This window comes from Schistocerca nitens, chromosome 3 (assembly GCF_023898315.1).
Source record: "Schistocerca nitens isolate TAMUIC-IGC-003100 chromosome 3, iqSchNite1.1, whole genome shotgun sequence".
In the NCBI taxonomy this organism is placed as follows: Eukaryota; Metazoa; Arthropoda; class Insecta; order Orthoptera; family Acrididae; genus Schistocerca; species Schistocerca nitens.
The window spans coordinates 792,661,528-792,681,614 of NC_064616.1; the positions used below are offsets into that span (position 1 = coordinate 792,661,528).

General features: G+C 43.7%; 1 protein-coding gene across 1 annotated transcript in view; it reads right to left on the reverse strand.

Moving 5' to 3' along the window:
- Positions 1–20,087, reverse strand: part of LOC126249430 (homeobox protein Hox-B4) — a 413,208-nt gene that overhangs the window by 339,816 nt on the left and 53,305 nt on the right. The gene's annotated exons all lie outside the window — the stretch shown is intronic.

Here is a 20,087-nt window from a genome sequence, read left to right on the forward strand (position 1 = left end):
GGAAAGCGCTCTGAATTCTTACTTTTTGAATATAAACTTCTTACTAAATTGAAACAGCGTATCAAATAATGAGAAAGAAACTACAACGTAATGATCTCTACAAAACAGGTCTCGACAGGCGCTAATTGACGCCGTTCACAGCACCGACTGCTGCCTCGTTCTGAGAAGCTCGTGTCCACACAGAACACTAATTATGCATACCAAGGCAGCTAAAGATGAATAAGGCATCCTGAGAAGCAAGAGTGTTTACAATGTTCCAGTTTGTGTGGAGTTGTTTTCTGTGCTGGATAGACTGGCGGATCAGTTCTTTGAAAGGAAACTCGTGATGTGCTTACCAGACAGAGTTGTAGGTGGGCCACGGCAACTGGACAAGTAGACGGAAAGCAGTAAGGGCTGCACTCGACTCTGGAGGGGTACCGGGGACTTCAGACGAACTGCAGCTACGGATGTAATAATTCCTTGATCTGTTTGTCTTCTGAGTTTTGTAAGACTTATTATGTGGTATTTGTAGCTTTGTGAGGTTGATTTCCTCCACGAGTAGGGGTTAATTTGAGTCCAGTTACCTACATGCTCCTGATGGACACTAACGCCTCCACTTCTCGCTTAGTCACACATGAATGTTACTAAACGACTACAACGATCACCCGGTTCCCGATTCCAGTTGCAGGTCGGCTATCTAACGCCTTCCATGAGCAGCTTAAGACTCGACGTTCAGAATTTCATATAATTATTAGCCGAGTTTAAAAATATATAAATCTACTCATTCAGAAGTATAATCTTACGTTAAAGGTTTAAGACAGCTATCCGAGTATTTAAGTTATAAACTTTGGGAAAGTCCTGGGGCAGCGTAGCTTCATGCACGTAAATTACCCAGACTATATTTATTCATTATTTGAGAATAACAGCACTTAACAACTTCAGTCAAACTTTACATATACACTCCTGGAAATTGAAATAAGAACACCGTGAATTCATTGTACCAGGAAGGGGAAACTTTATTGACACATTCCTGGGGTCAGATACATCACATGATCACACTGACAGAACCACAGGCACATAGACACAGGCAACAGAGCATGCACAATGTCGGCACTAGTACAGTGTATATCCACCTTTCGCAGCAATGCAGGCTGCTATTCTCCCTTGGAGACGATCGTAGAGATGCTGGATGTAGTCCTGTGGAACGGCTTGCCATGCCATTTCCACCTGGCGCCTCAGTTGGACCAGCGTTCGTGCTGGACGTGCAGACCGCGTGAGACGACGCTTCATCCAGTCCCAAACATGCTCAATGGGGGACAGATCCGGAGATCTTGCTGGCCAGGGTAGTTGACTTACACCTTCTAGAGCACGTTGAGTGGCACGGGATACATGCGGACGTGCATTGTCCTGTTGGAACAGCAAGTTCCCTTGCCGGTCTAGGAATGGTAGAACGATGGGTTCGATGACGGTTTGGATGTACCGTGCACTATTCAGTGTCCCCTCGACGATCACCAGTGGTGTACGGCCAGTGTAGGAGATCGCTCCCCACACCGTGATGCCGGGTGTTGGCCCTGTGTGCCTCGGTCGTATGCAGTCCTGATTGTGGCGCTCACCTGCACGGCGCCAAACACGCATACGACCATCATTGGCACCAAGGCAGAAGCGACTCTCATCGCTGAAGACGACACGTCTCCATTCGTCCCTCCATCCACGCCTGTCGCGACACCACTGGAGGCGGGCAGCACGATGTTGGGGCGTGAGCGGAAGACGGCCTAACGGTGTGCGGGACCGTAGCCCAGCTTCATGGAGACGGTTGCGAATGGTCCTCACCGATACCCCAGGAGCAACAGTGTCCCTAATTTGCTGGGAAGTGGCGGTGCGGTCCCCTACGGCACTGCGTAGGATCCTACGGTCTTGGCGTGCATCCGTGCGTCGCTGCGGTCCGGTCCCAGGTCGACGGGCACGTGCACCTTCCGCCGACCACTGGCGACAACATCGATGTACTGTGGAGGCCTCACGCCCCACGTGTTGAGCAATTCGGCGGTACGTCCACCCGGCCTCCCGCATGCCCACTATACGCCCTCGCTCAAAGTCCGTCAACTGCACATACGGTTCACGTCCACGCTGTCGCGGCATGCTACCAGTGTTAAAGACTGCGATGGAGCTCCGTATGCCACGGCAAACTGGCTGACACTGACGGCGGCGGTGCACAAATGCTGCGCAGCTAGCGCCATTCGACGGCCAACACCGCGGTTCCTGGTGTGTCCGCTGTGCCGTGCGTGTGATCATTGCTTGTACAGCCCTCTCGCAGTGTCCGGAGCAAGTATGGTGGGTCTGACACACCGGTGTCAATGTGTTTTTTTTTCCATTTCCAGGAGTGTAATTTCATAGCTTTTAGAAATTTTTCTCGGTGACACCGCAACAAAATAAAGAAAAGAAAAAACATTATCGGTTGCCACAGTCTCGCTGCTCATGCAGTAAAATTTCAGTATCAAACATGATGTTTTAATTTAGTACATCTTTACTAATAACTATACTTCCAACACATTTTTCAAACTGTGTCCACATCAGCGACTGAATAGATCTGCCATGTTATAACATTGTGCGACGCAAAGTTGAAGGCATAAGACGTAATAAAAATTGAGATTCGGAAAAATAAGATTTTCTTAAAACGAAGCACAAATTGCCCTGACTATATTCATCCAGATTTTGATAATGAAAGCACATTGCTAATTTCAACAAATTTTAAACACAATTTTAAACCTTTTCTTAACTTATTCTCACTTACAGCCACACAAAGTAATGACAGAGCACTTGCCCACGAAAGGCAAAGTTCCCGAGTTAGAGTCTCGGTCCGGCACACAGTTTTAATCTGTCAGGAAGTTTCATATCAGCGCACACTCCGCTGCAGAGTGAAAATCTCATTCTGGTAATGATAGACAAATTAGTGCTTACTAAATTTTCGTAGTTTATGTGGTAAAATTTTAGTTTTGCGTTGTCAGTCTTAAAAGTTTTACTCGCTTAATATCAAGTATTTAACACAGTAACTCATTTGCAAAGTAATGAGACATTTGAAGCTTTCTTTAAACAATCAGTGGTGCGTTGGGTGGAGGGGATTATAGGGTTAATTAGAATTTCGTGAATGCTTCGAATTTTTGAGCTAGTATACTGTGAGCTGATGTGATGACGCCCGCAGTGGGCACTAAGCTTGAGGGAGGGCTCATCCACTGGCAGCGACAGTGGCTCAGCCAATCTTAAGAACAGGAGGGAGGGAGAGCTCCCAGTTTGCTAATATATTGAAGTACTGTTTCCACTAAGTTATGATGGACAATGTGGCTAATTTTACGACGGTAATCAAGTAATTTTTAACATTTATCGTTATCTAATTATGACATGTACTTTGTTTTTCTTTAATAGAACCAAACTATGTGATCAAAAGTATCCGGACACTTGGCTGAAAGTGACTTACAAGTTCGTGGCGCCCTCCATTGGTAATGCTAGAATTCAATATGGTGTTGACCCACCATTAGCCTTGATGACAGCTTCCACTCTCGCAGGCATAAGTTCAATCAGGTCCTGGAAAGTTTCTTGGGGAATGGCAGCCCATTTTTCAAGAAGTGCTGCACTGAGGAGAGGTATTGATGTCGGTCGGTGAGGCCTGGTACGAAGTCGGCCTTCCAAAATATCCCAAAGATTTTCTATAGAATTCAGGTCAGGACTCTGTGCAGGCCAGTCAATTACAGGGCGTGCATTGTGAACAGGAGATCGATCATGTTGAAAGATGCAATCGCCATCCCCAAATTGCTCTTCAACAGTGGGAAGCAAGAAGATGCTTAAAACATCAGTGTAGGCCTGTGCTGTGATAGTGCCATGCAAAACAACCAGGGGAGTGAGCCCCCTCCATGAAAAGCACGACCACACCATAACACCACCGCCTCCCAATTTTACTGTTGGCACTACACACACTGACAGATGACGTTCACCGGGTATTCGCCATACCCACACCCTGCCATCAGGTCGCCACATTGTGTACCGTGATTCGTCACTTCACACAACGTTTTTCCACTGTTCAGTCGTCCAATGTTTATACTCCCTACACCAAGAGAGGCGTCGTTTGGCATTTACCGGCGTGATGTGTGGCTCATGAGAAGCCGATCGACCATGAAATCCAAGTTTTCCCACCTCCTGCCTAACTGTCATAGTACTTGCAGTAAACCTTGATGTCGTTTGGAATTCCTGTGTGATGGTCAGGTTACATGTCTGCCTATTATACATTACGATACCCTTAACTGTCGCCCGTCTCTATCGGCCAACAGAGGAGGTCGGCCTGTACGCTTTTGTACTGTGCCTGTCCCTTCAAGTTTCCACTTCACTATCACATCGAAAACAGTGGACCTAAGGATGTTTAGGAGTGTGGACATCTCGCGTACAGACGTATGACACAAGTGACACCCAATCACCAGACCACGTTCGAAGTCCGTGAGTGTCGCAGAGCGCCCCATTCTGGTCTCTCACGACGTCTAATGATTACTGAGGTCGCTGATATGGAGTACCTGGCAGTAGGTGGCAGCACAATGCACCTAATACAAAAAATGTATGTTTTTGGGGGTGTCTGACACTTTCGATAAATAGGGTATACGGATTTTTCTGTACTACTACAAACAGACTTGAAGAAGACTCGAACAATATAGCATGGTTGAACTTGATTAAATAACAACAACACCACAGCATCGCAATCCACTGTCCAGCCGTCAGGACAAGAAGTCTGACATATGTCTAACCCACTGAACCAAATGCAAGCAAACGTTTACCTCAGAGACGTTTTCCGTCTTCATTATTATCAGAGTCATATCGAGTGCTCAAGATTTTGACCTTGGGTACCGATGCATCCCACAAAGTGATTCCTGGCGGGTAGAACTGGAAGTTGAATCTCATCTGGAATTCTGGCAGCACAGACGCCTATTCTACATTTCTTATCTTCGTTAGTCTTCTGTGTTTCCTTCTAGATCTCTTGTTTTAATTTTCACCGCATATAAAAGTCCGCAAGTGTTAAATCTGGTGAGCATTCATGCTATTTTTTATTTCCCGAACGACCGACGCAACGCTCTCCAGTTGGCCTGCTAAGACGGTCTATAACTATCTGTGCGGAATGAGTGGGCATCCTTCATGTTTCTGCCACATTGATTGCCTTATGTCCTGTGTATAACAATGATTATGCGATTTCTAAATCGTACGAAATTTCTGAGTTTGGTGGTGAAATACGATATTCACGGTATTTGTGTAACTATTTATGAAATTGTACTTTTTTCCTAATCTGTTTATAATGTTACATTTTTGCGAACTGTTATGTGTATGAAAACCAGTACGAAATTTTGTCAGCCTACAGATTTCATCTTATAAAGAGATTTTGTATCCTTGAAAAATGTAGTTTTTTTTTATTTGCTGTGTATCGTTCTATATTATACATATTATACAACAAATGCAACGTGCAATTCATTATTTTCCAAATTTAATTTATGTAATTACGAACTTTACCCACTAAACTAAGAACCATCAGTATATTTCAAAGACACATTCAATATCCGCGAAAAACCGTTTATTATGAGATAAAATCTCGAGGTAAATGAACCTTGCGAAGTTGCATTATCAAACAATTTTTATTACCCCTTTTATTCCCAGATTTTCGTACGTATAGAAAAGACACAAGTATATTTAGATTCTTACTGTCTGTAAATCCAGATGTTATGGTATTCCTCAGTTTGACCAAACAACTTCTAGAACATTCTGGGAAAACATGATTTGCTACATACAACTGAATGCGCGCCAGATCAGTTAGTCTGCGTTCAGACTGCCATCAGGCGGCTATCAGTTGTCAGTCTAGCTGTGATATGTACTAACTCGTACTGCGCATAAGGAACATCTTTTGATATCGAAAAGTGTTACGCAAATCGTTCTCGTGTCTGTAAAAACATGTATGAAGTGCTTTATTTTTGTGACTTCATGAAAATGTGAAATAACATGAGAAGAAATATTGTTTTCACTGGAGAATAAAAAATGTGGACCATATCATCTCCTAGCAAAATGATAGGCATTGGATTTTATAACACCCCAACCCTTTAACGTCAATTAAGACAGAATATCATAATATGAAGTAGGGAAGAGTTATCTTAGCAAATACGACATCTTTGCCGATAAGCTAACACCAAGAAGTTTTGATAACAACATTATACATCACTGAGAGTTTTTGTTATGAAAAGAGGAGGAAGAAATCTCAGATCTAATTAATGGACAAATATCCAAGTGATAATTGCAATTAATATCTTGAAAGCTAAGTCCAAGGTGATGATAGTCAGAGATAACTTTTATGTGGATGAGAGTTGCAAGCGCAACGAAGAAATTCAATGCGCAAACAAATACCCTTTCACAGAAGAAGTCGCTTGCTGGCTCTCGTCCTGTAAAGACGTGCGAGAACAATTCTTGTCTTAGTTATTGAGAGTACGGAACGCAACGAGATTGTTTTACGTTCAGAAGTGTTTCTTGCGTGACGTGATTCACGAACTTCGGAAACTGATTTTCTAAGCAGAGACAGGAACTGATACACGCGTTTAACCGTGCATAACGGGTTAATTGAACTTTATTGACGAAACTAGTGAATATTGGACTTGACTTTCAAACAGTTGGAACTAAAAGAAGAGTGGATAGTATATCGATGGACTACACTCAATTAGTCTCGAGTAGGACGCAATTACACGACTTCACGCAGATAATACAATTACGCTGAAGAGTCAAGTTGTCGTAATTGTCAAGAAACTTAATTTTAATAGAACTGACTTTACCAACCAACTGCGTGTGCGTGTGGTGCGAAAGTTATAAAGTATTTAGTGGCCAAGGAACAATAAACTGTTCGTTCCAAGTGAAATATCAAGCGTGGACTAGATTATTAAGTGATTTAATCAATGACAGTTAACCAACGACTGTTCAGCATAGACAATTTAATCTGAATATCAAAATACCTGTTTCACTAATTGAAAAGAGAACTTTTGAACATTTTTTTAACATTACGGCGTAGGTCCACTCAGACGTGATCAAAGAGTATCTGTGGATCTCGCTTCATACAGGTTCAACAACTCTACAGCAACGAGCCAACAACGTACGAGAAGACTGATAATTACAATGTTTTCTCGCAGTTGGTGGTGTGTACGATGCGGATGAGATAAGATTTAACAACTACTGCATATCCGGGCAATGAATCATTCAATCTTAAATCAGAAGAAGCATCCATCGTACGAGTTCGCATTTCTGTCTCCCGTTCACCAACGGGGACCTACGTCATCGAGCATCGTGTCTCAACTCCACTGCGAGAGCTGTGGCAGTAGCAGCTCTACGGCGTCGACAATATCAGCACGCGGTTAGAGTGCGGGGACGCCACAATTTTTACAAGGAGCATACGAGTATATTCATCAATTTTTAGTAGTGAATGTCCATACTTTCTGTTTCATCAAAATGAACTAAATTAGCCATCAGTATAGCTAAAATAGTACCTCATATCTGTAAATAACTGCTTAAACTTTTTTTAATCTCGGAAAGTAGGCCATTTCAAGTGGGATGGCTCGTCCAAGATATTACCAGTGGGAAAGTGCTGCTGTCGGTGCACAAAGAAGGCGAAGATGTTCCTCTTTAATAGAGTCTGACAAAAAAGTGGGGAACTAAGTGCCTCCATCTGCATTCCGCCTTGCTCACTAAAAGTTTGGAGTATGAACAAGTTTTAACACAGAACATTCTAAATCATTTTACCCAGTCTCTCTTTGTAGTTAAGCCTTCACACTCAGCGTCTGCCTCTCACTGCCACAGTCTATTACGTCTCTCTCCCATTCTCTCCTCTTTCTCCTATTGATTTACAGTATGTCCCACTGCCACTGTATTCTGTCTCACTTACACTGTCACCTTCGATCTTGCTTTCAAACTACCGCTGCCACCACTATACCTAGGCAACTCAATTTTTTTTTGGGGGGGGGGGGGGGAGATGAAATCAGCTTATTTTTCTCCTATACTCACGTGTTTAAAATTTCGTTCCAAAATGCGCTCTTCTTTATATCTACAAGTTAAAGTTCGCCGGTCTCGAAGGTTGGTTGGTTGTTTTGGGGAAGGAGACCAGACAGCGTGGTCATCGGTCTCATCGGATTAGGGAAGGATGGGGAAGGATGGGGAAGGAAGTCGGCCGTGCCCTTTCAGAGGAACCATCCCGGCATTTGCCTGGAGTGATTTAGGGAAATCACGGAAAACCTAAATCAGGATGGCCGGACGCGGGATTGAACCGTCGTCCTCCCGAATGCGAGTCCAGTGTCTAACCACTGCGCCACCTCGCTCGGTGGTCTCGAAGGGTTCAGACCCCCAAGCCCATATAGTTCTCCACTCACCTGTATTTTTTATTGCACTGTTCCTCTCTTTCTTTTGCTCCAAGTACTTCTACCTCCGACCATCTCTCTTTCTCTTTGTCTTTCCCTCCCACTGGCACTGTTTCCCCTCTCTTCCACCATCATTGCCTCTCTGCTACTCTCTTCCAGTACAACAAAGCTCGAATATGTTGACATGCCAAATATTTTGGTGCGGACTGAGGCAACTAGTCCCCCACTTCTCCGTCAGAGTCTTTAACGAGGAACGTATTCGCCGTGTTTGTACTCCAACAGCACCGTTCTCCCGCTGGTTCTCTTTCTTTCGCTGACACAGCAGGGTGTGCTGCTTATATTATACGGATTCTATAGGCGAGCAAAGTTTTGACAGTTTATTTGTTCATTTCGACACATTCATGTACTTTGACACACAAACAACAAATAAGTACGTATAACATAAGGCTAATACAAAATCGTTTGCTTTTTTTTCTGGATACTTTGCCCCTCGACCGCAATTCATCGAAAACGCCCGGTTACCATTTGTGTCTTAAAAGGGTGAAAGTGTTATTAGAAATATTTTACTGAATTACAGTCTTCCCAATTTTAAATAGTGTTTACCAGTAATTTTAAGTCCTTTACAAGCATGTTCAGACCCTTTTCAAACCGTTTGTTTGTTACTGCAGTACCACTTTGGGCATATTTGTCATAGAACTTTACTTGTGAAAAATATTGACTATACACATAGTTTGGTGACCCCAGATGACACTAAAGCCCTTGCCATGTGTACACTGTATCAGTTAAAACTACATTTCCGCCTCAACCGGATAGTCTATGCAAAATTTACGTGTATAAGTACGGTGACTTTGAACCTCTGGATCTCACTAACAGTTAATGATATCTAAAAAAGTTTCTACGTTGCCCGAGAACGCCATCTTGAGAACAAATGGTAAAAATTTCGACGATTTGTTATAAACAGAAATTACAGAAGTGGTCATCCCCACAACTAGCACCTTTGGTACCTAAAAATAGTGGTTTTTCGATATCTTGATAACGGATACATATTTTAGAAAATGGAAAAATGGTGTTTCTAGATGAATATATAAAGAATATACAGCAATAATTTGAGCCATTACTTATGGTTAGTTATTTAAATAACTGCAGCTCACTGTGCAAAACGGCTAGAAACGTGTTTTTGCTCTTTTCTGTATAAGTTCAAATGGTTCAAATGGCTCTGAGCACTATGGGACTGAACTAATGAGGTCATCAGTCCCCTAGAACTTAGAATCACTTAAACCTAACTAACCTAAGGACAGCACACACATCCATGCCCGAGGCAGGATTCGAAACTGAGACCGTAGCGGTCGCGCGGTTCCAGACTGTAGCGCCTAGAACCGCTCGGCCACTCAGGCCGGCTTTCTGTATAAGTACTATTACTTTGAATCACTGAATCTCCGTAACGCATAATGATATATAAAAAAGTTTCGGATTTCCCCGAGCCTATCATATTAAGAACATATGGTAAAAATTTCAACGATCTGCTATTGTTGTTGTTTGTGGTGTTGCTTTTGAGATATTCGGTCCGAAGAATGGTTTGATGCAGCTCTACACGCTGTTCTAGCCCGTGCTAGCCTCTTCACCTCTGAGTAACTACTGCAACCTACATCGTTCTGAACCTGCTTACTGTACTCAGCTCTTGGTCTCCCACTAAGATCTTTACCCCCACACTTCCCTCCAGTACTAAATTGGTGATCCTTTGATGCCTCAGAATACGCTTTATCAACTGATCTCTTCTTCTAGTCAGGTTGTGCCCCAAACCTCTTTGCTCCCCAATTCTATTCAGTACTTTCTCATTAGTCACGTGACCTATCCATCTAATCTTCAGCATTCTTCTGTAGCACCAAAATTCAAAAGCTTCTATTCTTTTCTTGACTGAACTCTTTATCGTCCACATTTCACTACCATACATGGCTACGCTCCATACAATTACTTTCAGAAAAGACTTCCTGACACTTAAATCTATACTCGATGTTAACAAATTTCTCTTCTACAGAAACGCTTTCCTTGCCACTACCAGTCTACATTTTATATCCTCTTTACTTCGACCATCATCAGTTATTTTGCTCCCTAAATAGCAAAACTCCTTCACTACTTTAAGTGTCTCATTTCCTAATTTAATTCCCTCAGCATCACCCGACTTAATTCGACTACATTCCATTATCCTCGTTTTGCTTTTGTTGATGTTCATCTTATATCCTCCTTTCAAGACACTGTCCATTCCGTTCAACTGCTCTTCCAAGTCCTTTGCTGTCTGACAGAATTACAATGTCATCGGCGAACCTCATAGTTTTTAGTTCTTCTCCATGGATTTTAATACCTACTCCGAATTTTCTTTTGTTTCCTTTACTGCTTGCTCAATATACAGATTGAATAACATCGGGGATAGGCTACAGCCCTGTCTCACTCCCTTCCCAACCACAACTTCCCTTTCATGTCCCTCGACTCTTATAACTGCCTTCTGGTGTCTGTACAAATTGTGAATAGCCTTTCGCTCCCTGTATTTTACCCCTGCCACCTTCAGAATTTGAGAGAGAGTATTCCAGTCGACATTGTCAAAAGCTTTCTCTGAGTCTACAAATGCTATAAACATCGGTTTGCCTGTCCTTAACTTATCTTCTAAGATAAGTCGAATGGTCAGTATTGCGTCGCGTGACGCTACATTTCTCTGGAATCCAAACTGATCTTCCCCAAGGTTGGCTTCTACCAGTTTTCCATCTTTCTGTAAAGAATTCGTATTAATATTTTGTAACCGTGACTCATTAAACTAATAGTTCGTTAATATTCACACCTCTTAGCACCTGATTTCTTTGGAATTGGTATTACTATATTATTTTTTTAAGTCTGAGGGTATCTCGCCTGTTTCATACATATAGCTCACCAGATGGAAGAGTCTTGAAATGGCTGGCTCTCCCGAGGCTGTCAGCAGTTCTAACTTAGGTCTTTCAGTGCTCTGTAAGATTCTTCTCGCAGTATCATACCTCCCATCTCATTCTCATCCACGTCCTCTTCCATTTGTATAATACTGCCTTCTAGTACATGTCCCTTGTACAGACACTTTATGTTATCTTTCCACCTTTGGTCTTTGCCTTCATTGCTTATAGAAGTGGAGTATCCCATCAATAGATACTTTTCGACCCAAAAATCGTGGTTTTTCGCTGTTTTATCGGTAATCGACCACGGATAAATGGCGCTTTTATATGCCGTTTAAGGTCCACCCTAGGCCCCACCTAATGCAAGAGAATCAACCGATTTGCTCAATTTGCCTGGGCTGGAGGAAGTGTGTAATGTTTAAATTTTAACCCTTTCGTGTTGGACAACTGCAGTATGTCCGTTCTTCTAACAGGTGTACAAATGGTCTCTGGGACAAGAACTACCCAGAACACTTGACCCATTATCTCCGCCAAAAATAGTCCCCTAGATATGACCCCCTGAGAAATCCCTTATGCTGGTTTCCTTCGGCAACATATTGGTACTCTGGACTATCGTGCACGGACCGATATCTCCGACGGACCATTCCATGTGGCATGCCCCCGTACAACCCGTTGACAGATCAAAATCGTTGTTCATCTATTTCTCTCAGTCAGCTAGGATTTTCAACTGATCATCAGACCGCATTGTGAAGGTTTAATTCTCCACTGCTTTGTTGGATCCCAGAATGGTATAGCAAGGGAACACTAAAAATTTGTTACAATTCTTCACTGGTGATCCCAGAAGTTAAGCTATCTGAATCAATGACCGGCAAACTGCAAGCTAGAAGGAAGTGCTAAGCAGGCCAAGTCGAACACGAAAGCGACTGCGATATGGGGGACTAGCCGAGCGCCCCAATCCGCAAGTGAAGCTCAGTGACATAATGGCAACAGACAGAGATCTTCATACTGGTGACAGAGCGGAGTGACACAACACAACTTAGTTAATAACGCAACAGTGAATATTCAGCCTTTCATTCAGTGGAAAAGGGCGTCTGAAAGAAGAAGTTATGAAAGCCTAAAGTCACTAGGAAAGCTGACTGCACGGGAGAACTAGTACACATGTCATTGCTACCACCACAGCAAAATAGTGCACAGAAAGCGCCAGTACAAATACTACGTCTTTCTTAATCTCACTCTCAGTTGCAGCAGCCCCATGGTACAGGGGAGGCTATATCAGTCGATTCTGTGCGGGCCTAATCGTCTACAATTATCTATGGAGTCGCAAGTCTCACTGTGCTGAGCGCCGCCACCTTCATCGTCATCATTGATATGGTGCAGAGACCGCTATTAGTCTGCTGGCTACTGGAGGCTTGAACAGCAGGGCTGCTGCTCGCCCTGTTCCGGCACCCGACACACTTGCTGCCTGCCTCTGTCTCCTGACTGCAGGACGCGGCTCACATTCTACTCCACAATGAATACTTTAGGCTGGGCTGGAGAGCGAGTCTCCAGGGCTCACGTCCTCAGAGAGAGCGCTTCGTAGATCAGCCCGCAGAAGCTGTAGTGCACCACAGTTCTGCGAGAACCGTACCAGGAAACGTCGTTTAGTGAACTCTTAGAACAGACAGTTGTTGTAAATTGCATTTGCTATGCACTGTGAAGTTTACCTTCGATTATGTGCACTTAGCCATTGAGGGCCTTTTTGTGTTATATTACATGCAGTATTGCAGACTTTATACTTCAACTAGTCACAAAGATAAATAAATCCTTTTAACTCACTTGTGTGACTCTGTTGCTAATTTGTTCGAGTGTCGTAGAACTTTCGTTCTCCTATCGTGTTACCTGATCCTGGGGCATAGCTGTGTAGTAGTGTCAGGGAGAAATTGTCTTAGCGGTGTACTGCACGAGAAGCCGTTTCACGAACTCACAAGCTCGGCCTACGATAACAACAGTGGCAGCTCGGCCTTCACAGCTGTAGCGACGAGGCCTTTACAGAACTGGTGACGAGGGTTTACAAAAGTATCCTTGGTGCTCTCCACCATGAACAGATCCTTCTCACCACTGTCTACTTGGTCAGTTCTGACAACCATAAAAGTATATAGCTCAGGCAATACCGGCTATGACCTTCCTCTTCTGTGCGGATGCACACTTATTACCCAAACTCTTGGTAAGAATGTCTTCCACGAGTAATGAGTGTGTTGGGTAGGGACACTAAGAATGTAGTGTGTGGACATCTAAGGTGAGAATGTGGGTCTCGCGGGAGGCGTGCGCGAGATAGTCCCTGCAGTCGCACTATCCTCTGTGCCCTCGGTGGCTCAGATGGATAGAGCGTCTGCCATGTAAGCAGGAGATCCTGGGTTCGAGTCCCGGTCGGCCCACACATTTGACCTGTTACCGGTGATATATATCAACGCCCGTCAGCAGCTGAAGGTATTAATATATAATTCTAATAGGGGTATAAGTATAGAGTTTCATACCTGTTGCACATGGTCGGTCAATACAAGGACGACTATTGCTGTTTGTGGATGAACTCTCATATTTGCTCAACTGGAGACATATCTGGTGATTGAGCAGGCCAAGGCAACATGTCAACACTCTGTAGAGTATGTTGGGTTACAACAGCGGTATGTGGGCGAGCGTTATCCTGTTGGAAACCACTCCCTGCAGTGCTGCTTATAAATGACAGTACGAGAGGTCAAATCATGAGACTGGCGTTAAAATTTGCACTCAGGATGCGTGAGATAACCGCGATAGTGCCTCCTGCTGTCATACGAAATCACAACCCAGACGGTAAGGTGAGGTGTTGGTCTGGTGAGTGTAGCACACAGACAGGTTGGTTGCAGACCCTCATCTGGCATCCTCCAAACCAACACACAGCCATCACTGGCACCGAGTCAGAACCAGCTTTCATCAGAAAACACAACAGACCACCACCCTATCTTCCAATGAGCTCTCGCTTGACACCACTGAAGTCGCAAATGGCTGTGGATTGGGATCAGTGGAACGCACATTACGGGGCATCTCGCTCGGTACTGTCCTTGAAGTAACCGATTTGCAACTGTTCCCTGTATCAGTGTGGTGCTGACTGTTGCTTAAATTGCTGCTGGAGGTGCAGTACTATGCCCCATGATAATCTTTTTGATAAGAGGGAAGCAATTGCAATAATTGTAGCGGTTAACCTATACGAATAGTTCTGTGAGAGGACCTTTGCATGCATTTCTATAGTTAGTTTGATAAAAGCATTATCTTCTCCCAGACTACGCTACTGACTACGTCTGAACATGGGTTTCAGCCTGGCTCCTCCCAATGACGAACCCAGTTTTTTATCGCTGCATTGCCAGTTCTGTGCAAAACGCGTTTCTTTGCTTATCTTAAGAAGTACTACCTACACCAGATAATTAATTGTGGCTTTATGTTTATGTTTCCTGTATTGTGTCCTACGGAACAATACACAGAATTCAGAAGTATCAGAACAATAATATGCAAGCTCAGTATGTCTATCAAACTTCATTTCAGCGCCATCATTGAGGCTATGCAGAAGGAAATGATAATCTGATACATCGAGCATGAATTTATAATTAGAAGGCCAGGAAATTACTTAATAAATTAAGAAATAAATAGTACACCTACTGCCACCCGTCCTGCATGTTTACTTTAAGCGACTGCTGTTGTTTACTTTTCCCACCAAAGCGAAGGAAGTTAGACAAGTGTTACGATTTAGTCTGAACACTGTGTTAACTCTTTCACGACAGAATTAAATACTTTATTCGGTATTGCTGTCATAATTGTTAGACTTCCCCATGACTGCAAACCGAGTACGCAAATATTTGTGGTTTTTTTCCGTTCTGTCTCCAGTTTTTCATTATGTTATGTGGGGCGTGTTCGCCCCAGTGAAACAGGTATGGAATAGATTTAGGGTACCATTTTATGCAAAAATGGAGTGGGAGCTGTAAAAAAAAATCAGAGAACAAGCATTAATATTGTTTCAATACGATTTAATTATTCAAAACTTAAAATCTACGAAATGTTTTCAAAGGAAGCGTGGATATACAGGGTGTTTCAAAAATAACCGGTATATTTGAAACGGCAATAAAAACTAAACGAGCAGCGATAGAAATACACCGTTTGTTGCAATATGCTTGGGACAACAGTACATTTTCAGGCGGACAAACTTTCGAAATTACAGTAGTTACAATTTTCAACAACAGATGGCGCTGCAAGTGATGTGAAAGATATAGAAGACAACGCAGTCTGTGGGAGCGCCATTCTGTACGTCGTCTTTCTGCTGTAAGCTTGTGCTGTTCACAACGTGCAAGTGTGCTGTAGACAACATGGTTTATTCCTTAGAACAGATGATTTTTCTGGTGTTGGAATTCCACCGCCTAGAACACAGTGTTGTTGCAACAAGACGAAGTTTTCAACGGAGGTTTAATGTAACCAAAGGACCGAAAAGCGATACAATAAAGGATCTGTTTGAAAAATTTCAACGGACTGGGAACGTGACAGATGAACGTGCTGGAAAGGTAGGGCGTCCGCGTACGGCAACCACAGAGGGCAACGCGCAGCTAGTGCAGCAGGTGATCCAACAGCGGCCTCGGGTTTCCGTTCGCCGTGTTGCAGCTGAGGTCCAAATGACGCCAACATCCACGTATCGTCTCATGCGCCAGAGTTTACACCTCTATCCATACAAAATTCAAACGCGGCAACCCCTCAGCGCCGCTACCATTGCTGCACGAGAGACATTCGCTAACGATATAGTGCACAGGATTGATGACGGCGATATGCATGTGGGCAGCATTTGGTTTACTGACGAAGCTTATTTTTACCTGGACGGCTTCGTCAATAAACAGAACTGGCGCATATGGGGAACCGAAAAGCCCCATGTTGCAGTCCCATCGTCCCTGCATCCTCAAAAAGTACTGGTCTGGGCCGCCATTTCTTCCAAAGGAATCATTGTCCCATTTTTCAGATCCGAAACGATTACTGCATCACGCTATCTGGACATTCGTCGTGAATTTGTGGCGGTACAAACTGCCTTAGACGACACTGCGAACACCTCGTGGTTTATGCAAGATGGTGCCCGGCCACATCGCACGGCCGACGTCTTTAATTTCCTGAATGAATATTTCGATGATCGTGTGATTGCTTTGGGCTATCCGAAACATACAGGAGGCGGCGTGGATTGGCCTCCCTATTCGCCAGACATGACCCCTGTCACTTCTTTCTGTGGGGACACTTGAAAGATCAGGTGTACCGCCAGAATCCAGAAACAATCGAACATCTGCATGTGAAGCCATTCCGTCAGACACGTTGTCAAAGGTTTCGGGTAATTTCATTCAGAGACTACGCCATATTATTGCTACGCATGGTGGATATGTGGAAAATATCGTACTACAGAGTTTCCCAGACCGCAGCGCCATCTGTTGTTGAAAATTGTAACTACTGTAATTTCGAAAGTTTGTCTGCCTGAAAATGTACTGTTGTCCCAAGCATATTGCAACAAACGGTGTATTTCTATCGCTGCTCGTTTAGTTTTTATTGCCGTTTCAAATATACCGGTCATTTTTGAAACACCCTGTATGATGGCACTTGACAATGACTGCATGTGATATAATTCTTCTCTTTTGCTTTCGAGTGCTGCGTTGTCTGCATCGCATTATTGCGCTTTCTTCTTTTACCTTTCATCCAGCTGAAAGCTGCCTTACAAGAGTAAGGTGAAATGATACTTGACCACATTAACTACCATTACTTCATATGAAGCTGTTCACCAGTGAAAAGTCTAAGAGAAAATTTATGAAACTGTGCCACATTTTAGTTACTTGACATACATTGCCACAAGGAGAAAAGAAAATAGTTTAGAGAAACACATACTTCATATGAAAGTGAAGATTACATATCAAATACAGGCAATGTGAATTTCTTTATTCATACTGGCTACAAGGTAAAACCATTTGACGTCTTCAAGACTGATTTACACTGAACTTAGAGTTTCGAACAGTATACATGTAGCAAAAAACATAATAAAGGTAGGAAACATTTTTACTTCTCTTTAATAAAAGCTCCAGTAAACATCGGAGAAGGAAAAGAAAGATTTGTGTGACATTATTGCCTGGGAGAGTCAGCCACCTAAGCGGTTAGTGTTTCGTCCATATGTGCGCAATGATCCTTTTCCTCACAGTATGTGACAGATGCGACTGTGATGGCTGCGTGTGTAGTGTCGTCTCATGTTTGTGCTGTATGATGATGAGAGAGGGAGAGGATGACACCGATGCCGCATGAAATCCAGTCCTCTCTGACGAGATTAACGTCCCCATCCGACATAGGGAGGAACATCAACAGTCTCACGTGTCCTCACAAAATGAAACACTGCCGAGAGGTTTGATTTTAAATGCAGGACGTGGATACAAAGTCTGGTGATTTTTTTATTTATTCTTCAGAATTACAATCTATTATCTGAGAAACTCAAATAGGCAATACAGATCACATATGCTTCGATAATAATACATTTTATGTTAATTATTTATTTGTGGTGTTTAATAAAAGAGCTAATACTACAAATATTGCAGCTACTTCTACTGCTACAAAACTACAATAAAACCTTGAACCAATAACCTGACAACTAATACTACTGTTAGCACTACACAATCTGTTCTGTTTTTGTTCATTTATTTTACTGCATTTCACCTGTAGATGGTTCTCTCCGCCACTGGTTCAAATGGTTCAAGTGGCTCTGAGCACTATGTGACTTAACTTCTGAGGTCATCAGTCCCCTAGAACTTAGAACTACTTAAACCTAACTAACCTAAGGACATCACACACATCCATGCCCAAGGCAGGATTCGAATCTGCGACCGTATCGGTCGCGCTCTCCGCTACTGGATCCACCCTCATACTATTTCAGTCAACATCCATTGTCTGCTGGATTCCTTGGGCTTGGGGCAGCATTCAGCAGCGTTTCCACCATAACAACCAATTCAATGACTCATTGTTACGTTTTAGATTACACACGACGGTGACCATTTGCACCAAAGAAATGTAAATTCATGAGAAAGCATTCTACTCAGTGGTCGCCGACCTCAGTTTTCTTCTCTCCACATGCAGAGCATGTTGTCTAGTCGGGATGGCAGCTTGCTGGCGTGTGGTTGAATGTCTGGTGAAGTCTTCCTCGGCCTTCTGGATACTGCGGCTTTGTGGCCGAGCAGTTCTAGGCGCTTCAGTCCGGAAGCGCGCTACTGCTACGGTCGCAGATTCGAATCCTGCCTCGGGCATGGATGTGTGTGATGTCCTTTGGTTAGTTAGGTTTAAATAGTTCTAAGTCTGTGGGACTGATGACCTCAGACGTTAAGTCCCATAGTATTTAGAGTCATTTGAACCATTTTTTTGATACTGCGGCTGCAGTATCGTCCAAGATGCACCAGGAAGACTCGTTCTTCACTGCTGTTTTGGGATCCAACATTCTTAAAGCCTGTTGGCCATTTCCCGGCGCGTCTTCATACAGCACGCAGTCCCACGATGTGTGCTCTAGCGTGTCCACACTACCGCAGGCGCAAATATCATTCATTTGTCTCTTGATTTTGTATAGATACATAGAATCGATGACCGGCGTGGTAATGTATTACAGGAAACAAAGACCTAGTACCGAGAAGCAGGCAACAGACCACAGCCGGAATAGATCCTCGACACATTTATGAAAGCATAAAGAAAGTGACGCAACCCACTACGCTGGAAGAGTCGATGACGCTTACTGCAGCATTAAAACATCTCGCAAGGAATAAGCACCCAAAAGAGTATGTTACTCTTCCTCGACCTAATTTCGAAGACAGAATCCATCTCAAAATGAACAATCCGCCAACAGAAGTAGAAAATCTGGAGAAGTTATTGAAACAGGTTTCTGCCAGAAGAAATGAATTATTTTCCCCAGAAACGTTATACAAGCACTTTGTGATGACGCTTTGTCGTATAGCATGGGATTACAGACGAGAATACCAGATTAGCTAATATATGCTCATCATGGCTAACGGAGATAAAATAGAACAGCTTACAGTCACGGTAAGTGCCTGCGTACTGCATGAGTCTGGATGTCATGGTTCAAATGGTTCAAATGGCTCTGAGCACTATGGGACTTAACATCTGAGGTCATCAGTCCCCTAGAACTTAGAACTACTTCAACCTAACTGAGGACATCACACACATCCATGCCCGAGGCAGGATTCAAACGTGCGACCGTAGCGGTCGAGCGGTTTCAGACTGAAGCGCCTAGAACCGCTTGGCCACACCGGCCGGCCTGGATGTCATGTATTGACGATGTAATGACTTATACATTGTTAAGCTTAAGAATGTTGGAAGCCAGCAAGGGCACTCCAGGATGGGAAATCAGAGACACAATGCAGAGAGCAGGCAAAAGTGGTAGCGCTCAGGTTACCGGGGGTCAGCAGTAACGCAAGACTCCTACGGATTGCAGACACTCTGGGCAGCTGTTCCATGAGAGAAGTCCACTTCAGAGAATTAACTGCTAACTCCATCCGCCCACCTGGACGCTGATCTAAGGCATCACAGTAGAAGATGATCACAAAACGGTACGTCTTAGCAAACGCAGCAAGCTCGATTCTTGCTCCTGAGAACGTCAGTGGGTTTACGCTGATTAGAGTGTTACAAAAGCGGTCTCACCCACGAACGGTCTCTGGGCGGGACCAAGTGGCACAAGACACTGTTGTCGCTTTCCATAAGCGGAAGGGCAGTGACGTTTACCTTTCAG